Source organism: Centruroides sculpturatus, unplaced genomic scaffold (genome assembly GCF_000671375.1).
Source record: "Centruroides sculpturatus isolate CEXI.00-Female unplaced genomic scaffold, Cexi_2.0 scaffold933, whole genome shotgun sequence".
Classification (NCBI taxonomy): Eukaryota; Metazoa; Arthropoda; class Arachnida; order Scorpiones; family Buthidae; genus Centruroides; species Centruroides sculpturatus.
The window spans coordinates 104-7,263 of NW_019385185.1; the positions used below are offsets into that span (position 1 = coordinate 104).

The 7,160-nt window shown below is 31.9% G+C and overlaps 1 long non-coding RNA gene across 1 annotated transcript in view; it reads right to left on the reverse strand.

Annotated features, from left to right (window-relative positions):
• Window positions 1-3,131: 3,131 nt before the first annotated feature.
• LOC111635893 overlaps window positions 3,132-7,160 on the reverse strand; it is a 20,697-nt gene continuing 16,668 nt past the window's right edge. Inside the window, exons 2-3 of the long non-coding RNA XR_002758454.1 lie at window positions 3,264-3,401; window positions 3,132-3,191 (exon numbers count right to left, since the gene is read on the reverse strand). This is a non-coding gene — a long non-coding RNA (uncharacterized LOC111635893). The remainder of the gene's footprint in view (window positions 3,192-3,263; window positions 3,402-7,160) is intronic.

The window sequence follows — 7,160 nt, forward strand, 5'->3', positions numbered from 1 at the left end:
CAAAAAAATTATTGTTAAAAGTTTCTAACACCTGTGTGATATTTGGTTTTGCTTTCCATATGATCAACACATGGGCATTTCAAAAAAGTAATGGCAAATTGATATTTCATGAAATGAATATCCCAGGCATTTCCAACTCCTGCACAGAAAAGATATGTTCTTAGAGAATGTATTGACACTGTCTTGTGCTTAATATTGAAGGGGTAGCATATACGTAATGGCTGCACTCTTAGCTGTTTGCACCATGGAGGCGTAGTGAGCAATCATCAGACTTTTGTGGTTGAAGGTGTGAAACAACAAAAATTTGTTTGTAAATTTCACACAAAATTTCATCTGTGTGATATTTGGTTTTATGTGAAATTTACAGATGAATGCTACAACAGTATGGAGGTGCCTGCATTGGTAAGAAAAAAGTGTACAAGTGGGTAAATATGTTTAAAAATATGTAAACATCAATCTGTGGCGAGCAAGTTTCCCAACATGGCTATTACTGATGAGAAGGAGGGTTATGTTGATGCTATTATTCATGAAAACAGATGCAATTCCTTAGAAGTTTTGACCAGAGAATTGAATGTCTGTATCAGATTTACACATATTATTGTCACAAACATTTTCTAAAGGCATTCTTCTTCATGATAATGCAACCTTCACATGGTTGTTGCAGCTCTTGACACTATTTTGAGATTGAGATTTCAGATCTTATAGCATCCCCCATATAGCCTTGGCCTTACTTATTCTGCTTATTTTGTGTAGGATGCTTTTAGAGGACAATATTTGGGAATGCTTACAAGATGATAGATGCAATGCATTCCTGGCTAAATGAAGAACTGAAAGCATTTCTTTCTGATGGAATAAAGTTGATGCAATGGTGTGAGATGTGTATTGAAAAAGAGAATGATTATGTAGAAAAATGACATATCATTTGTATCTTTAAGTGAATTATATATCTGAAAATATTTAATTTGTTGTTACTTTTTAAATGCCTATGTCATAAAACACTGTTTCCTTTCTAAATTATTCAAGATGGCAAAGTATATGTCAATAAGATTAGTAACAATGGAATGTTTAGGAATTCTGTAATGTACCAGATATAATTTTGCGCTTATCAAAAGGCAAATAGGTTGGTAAATGCATAACTCAAAATTTCCAGTATGGCTGAGGAAATGGATATTAAACAAAATACATCAGTTTCTTCTTTGATAGTGTTATTAGATAGGAAGACTGGCATTGAGAGGGTACATAATTTTGTTATAACAAGGAAAAGAGGTGAGAACAAACAGTAGCAGTGACAGATATTAAATTTTTGTAGAATACGGACAGGATTGAGTCAGAGCTGGGAAAAGATAGAGAGTTTGGGTGTGGCATTTTTAACATTAATAAAGTTAAAAGAGAAATTATTTTTAAATGAAACAGGATTTACGCACTTATACAGATGCAATAGTGTTTTAAATTAGTAAAAACTGTTATACAGAAATATTTTACAAAAAGTTTATTGTAATGAAAAATTAAAATTAATTATTGCCTAACCTTCAAATCAAAGACAACATTTCAGTCATTAAAAATACATGTATACGAGGTGTGTCCGGAAAGTAAGTACCATTTCGTTCTACCGCCATTGCAGTGGTAGTATCGCAGTTCAGCGCCTGCGCACACGTCTCTCTGGTTGATTGTCAGTCCAGTGACGCCATTACAGCCAAATTGTGTTGTTTTTCCATGTGTTAGTGAGCGTTCAAAATGTTTAAGACTATTGCCGATCCCACTGACTGTGAAGTGCATTCTGTAATACGGTTTTTGAACACAAAGAATGTTAAGCCAGTTGAAATTCATTGTCAACTTGTAGAGATTTATGGTGAAAATGTAATGAGTGGTAAAATGGTTAGAAAGTGGGTTTGACAATTCAATGCTAAACGCACTGATGTACATGACGAAGCATGGAGTGGCTGGCCTTCTGTTGTCAATGATGGTTTGGTTGCAAAAGTGAATGAAAAAATTCCTGAAAACAGAGGGTTCACAATAAGAGTGCTTTGAGAAGAGTTTCTACAAATTTCAAATACTGTTTTGCATGAGATTGTTGCAACAACCGATGTTCAGCAGTGGCTGTCTTCACTGGCGGCATCTTTCTTTGAAGAGGGTATAGACAAGTTGGTTTCCCTATATGACAAATGTCTGAGCAATGGTGGTAACTATGTAGAAAAATAGTTTCAGACATGCTCTTTCATGTAAAAATAAATTTTGTTTTGAAAAAATATTTTTTATGTGAGTTTTTCCAAAATGGTACTTACTTTCCGGACATGCCTCGTATATTCTGAGCAGTCAACAGAAGATTATGCCGTATTGTTTTTTTTTTTGTATTATTATTTTCATAGTGTTTATAATACTACTTACTGTTTTAATAAAGAAAATTAGAATTAAAAGTAAGATATTATCTCCATTTCATATACAGAAAATTACGAATGAAAGAAATTATAGCTTGTAAAATTTTAAAACCCTACAGACTTTGAATAGAAATATCCATCTTCTGGAATATACAAATCTTTATAATTTCAACTGATAACATTTTAAACATGTCATTTCAAGTCACAATAAAATATAACTGTTATAAATTCATTACAGTTTATGGATGGAATAGTTGAAAATTTGAATTATACAAATTTATATTTGCTTTAAACATATGCTATGTTATAATGCTAAAGAGGATATTTCTATGTAATTAAGTCTTTACTAGCCTACATAAATTTTTTTACTAACTAATATTTTCAGCCTTTTTAAAAGGCCATCTTTGGGTTTTTACATTAATCTATACAAAAATAATTCAAAACAAAAATTTTACACAGAAATTATATATATATAAATTAATTTATGGAACTCATTTTAATTTATTAAATTAATTTTTGCATAGATAAATACAAAGCACAAAGATGGCTTTTTAAAAAGTTTGAAAGTACTAGTTATAAAGAAAATCTATGCTTGTTGGTAAAGGTTTAATAATATATAAATCATAACATATAATTTGTATCTTGATTTGAACAAATGGATACTTTTTATGTGAAAAAAACATTAAATTTTAATTGTTTTATGATTTTCAACAAGATTTATACTATTTAAAAATATATTATCTAAACAAAATAATACCTCTTCATTTTCAACAGGTAAATTTTCTGATTCATCATTTATTTGTACTTCTTTCACATCTATTTTAAGAGAGCAATAAAAAGTAAATTTTAATCAGTATAAAAGTTTAGTAAGAAATTTAAATACTATACCTGTTTTCTCAATTCCTGATGGTAGTTGTGTATCTAATTCACAGATTTCATTATTTTGCTTATGCCCAGATTTTCCTTCATCAGCTGATTTATTCGACATTGTAGTGCTAATTAACCATTGACAATCAGAAATTCAGTCTGAAAACAATAGATTATTATTATTATAAATGGATAACAAGATAAGTATTGCACAATTTTATGAAAAAGTATGGATCACTGCCAAACTCGAATAATAATGCAATAATGTTAATCTATTATTTATACTTTATATTTATGATCTTTATCAAAATTCAAAATCTAGCTTTCCAAATTTCCTACTTATAAATAAAAAATAGTTTCAAATGCTACGTTGTGGAAAGACTGATACTATACAGGGTCTTCCAAAAAGAATGCTACTATTTTAAATTATTGTAATTTTGTTAATTAATTATCATCCAAGAAATATGTAATGTATACCAATCCATAGTCTGAGTTTCATCTCCCATCTTCATTCAAATGTCTTATTGTCTACCACCTTTAGGAAGCACTGTAAATGAAAGTAATGACTTCCCACAGAGAAGTCATTTTGTAAAAATATATTACTCGTAAAACCAACACCAGCATATAACAAAAAAAATAAAAATTTACGAATGTTTTCATCTTTGCGAAATAGACATCCTCAGGTATATCAATATCGTATATACATGAGAATGTCTATTTCACATAGATGAAAACATTCGTAAATTTTTATTTTTTCTTGTTATATGCTGGTGTTGGTTTTACAGGGTGATATATTTATACAAAACCCAGTTATTGAGATACATTGAAGTCATTTTGTCTTCTACAGTTTGCAAAGTAGAAATCACTCATCACCATACAATGTGAGTAATCTGCAAGAGCTGCAGAATTGTGGCTGCCACAGGAGGAGTGACGATGGACATACCATGGTAAAAGTAGGAAGAATTTGAGTATCATTCAGATGCATGCTGTGCAAAGTCAGGTACAGTACATGCAGTGTGAAGTTGTAATGGGCAAACATGAAACTTGGACAATGTTTCAATGTATATTACAATGTTTGGGGGGTAATTAGGATAATTACAGAAGATCTTTTCAAAAAACCCAAGTTTTTGGCTTTTTTCAGTAACTTATCATACAAGGAATTCTTATCAATATAGGCTTTATTAATGGAATGCATTTCAGGTCTTTAAGAGGGATCATTAAGACCTGAAATGCATTTCCTTTAATAAAGTGTATATCAATAAGAGTTCTTTGTACAAGATGTGACAATTAAATTCCAGGACTGGAGTAATAAAAGGACATAAAAAACATAATGAAAAACCCTTTTACCATGTTTCAAAGTAATCCCCCTGGAGGGCAATGCACTTCTCACAATGCTTGTACAAGTTCTTGAAACACTCGGTAAAGTCACTTCCGTTGACAGCTCTCAATTCCTTGGTCACATTGCACTGTATGTCCTCCAGGTTGTCAAATCTTTGTCCCTTCAACGTGATTTTTGGAAACAAAAAATAGTCGCAAGGTGACAAATCTGGTGAGTATGGAAGGTAGTTCAACTCCACAATGCCACATTTGGCCCAAAACTCCTTGACAACAGTTGCAGTGTGCGGGCAGGCATTGTCGTGAACCAGCTTCCTCTTGCTGCAAACTGAAGCCTAACCCGACAAGTTGTTTCCAGATTGATCCCAGTTGTCTCTGCTATCATCCGAATAGACATTCTACGGTCATATCGCAGCAAGTCTCTGATTTTTTTGATGTTTTCTGGTGTTCGAACTGATTCAGGTCGTCCAGGGCAAGCATCATCCCGACCATTCCTGAAACACGCAAACCACCCGAAAACACGAGAGTGAGATAGGGCATCATTCTCATAAACTTGCTTGATGAGGGCATATGTCTACGTTGCACTTTTACCCAACTTGTAACAAAACTTAATGTTCACTTTTTGTTCTATGACAAAAACGTGATAGCACTTTCTCACAGCAATATGTGAATGGAATACAGAAAAAGAATGAGTTATGAGACATGAACAAATCTTTGCAGACAAGTAGCCAGATGGTTGAACTAATATGATAAGCTTAGACAAGTTTCTGCACACTGACACTGCAGTGCTACACGACCAGTCCTGGAATTAAATTGTCACACCTTATATGATAAGTTACTGAAAAAAAGCCAAAAACTTTAGGTTCTTGTATAAAAAAAATCCACAAAAACCAGTAATGGGACAATCAATTAAAATAATTACAGTAATTTAAGAAGACCCTGTGTATGTTNACACGACCAGTCCTGGAATTAAATTGTCACACCTTATATGATAAGTTACTGAAAAAAAGCCAAAAACTTTAGGTTCTTGTATAAAAAAAATCCACAAAAACCAGTAATGGGACAATCAATTAAAATAATTACAGTAATTTAAGAAGACCCTGTGTATGTTGTGATTCTATCTGAAAACTGAATGATTATTAATTACAATGTAAATTTTTGAAAATTCTAAAATTTATATCTTTATTTTCTTCACAATATCTTTATTTTCATCACAGGTATGGACAGATGGTGTTTATTGTATGATTTAAATGAATACTCAAAATCTTTGTCTTTGTATTAGCTCAAGTACAAGTAGTCATTACAGTAGAGCGTCGTTTATCCAAATCAATTGGGAACGGGGGTTGTTCGGAAAATCGATATTTCGGATAACCGATTATGTACGAAAAAATATATTAACCTATCCCATGTTGAAATTTTTCTCCGTTGCATGTCGCTTCACGTTAAATTTTCATCGATGTTAAGCCTAATGAAGATTATTGTATCATTAAAAATTATTTTTTTATTTTGTACAAACAAAATAAACATATTGAAAAATATAAAAACAATAAAAAATTACACTTTAGAAGTTAATTTAGTATCAAAAACGTAAAATATTTGAGTAACCCAAGACATAGCCAAAGAGTGCAGCGCCACAGAACTGGTAAAAATTTAAATTTGCCGACTGGAATTCTTTCGAATAATTGACTTTCGGATAAATGACGCTCTACTGTATTAAGAAATTTCTAAACAGCAATTTATCATCTCATTCCTTACTAAATTTTGGTTCAATTATATTAAACCTTGAATAAAATATAATTTATAAAATAATTAAGATTTTCAAAATTTCAATGTTTTTCTTTAATCTTGTAATATTTGTCTAAAAAATAAATATTTTATGATATCTGATCAGTATAAAAACAGTACTCTGTCAATGTCAAATATAACATATTGAGACATCAATTTTTCTGTTCAATGTCATAGCTAAAGGAATATACAAACATCTCCAACCCGATATATAACATAGCTACAACCGACTGCCGAAAATCTATCGGGCTAGTTTTATGCTAATTATTAAAATAAATTACGTAATCAATTTGGTACTAGAGGTAAGCGTTAGGCGCCATCTCTTATTAATATTAATAATTATAAATAATTTTAATTAATTTAAATAATTTGGAACCGCTGGGAGAAAAAATCGGCCCGGAGCGGGACTCGAACCCACAACTCCTGCTTACCGTGCAGATGCGTTGCCAGTTACGCTACCCGGACCTCCGATCCGATCTCCTCTTCCAGCGTATATAATCTAACTACTTAACCATCGACGGTTATTACAACGCCGGCTGGGGACACATTCAGTGCCCACGTCCTACTTCCCATACGGCTCTCAACCGGCCATCGCAAGCCCCGGCAAGGCGTAATATATATACAAACATCTCCAACCCGATATATAATTATAGCTACAACCAACAGACTGCCGAAAATCTATCGGGCTAGTTTTATGCTACTTATTAGATAAATTACGTAATCAATTTGGTACTAGAGGTAAGCGTTAGGCGCCATCTCTTATTAATATTAATAATTATAAATAATTTTAATTAATTT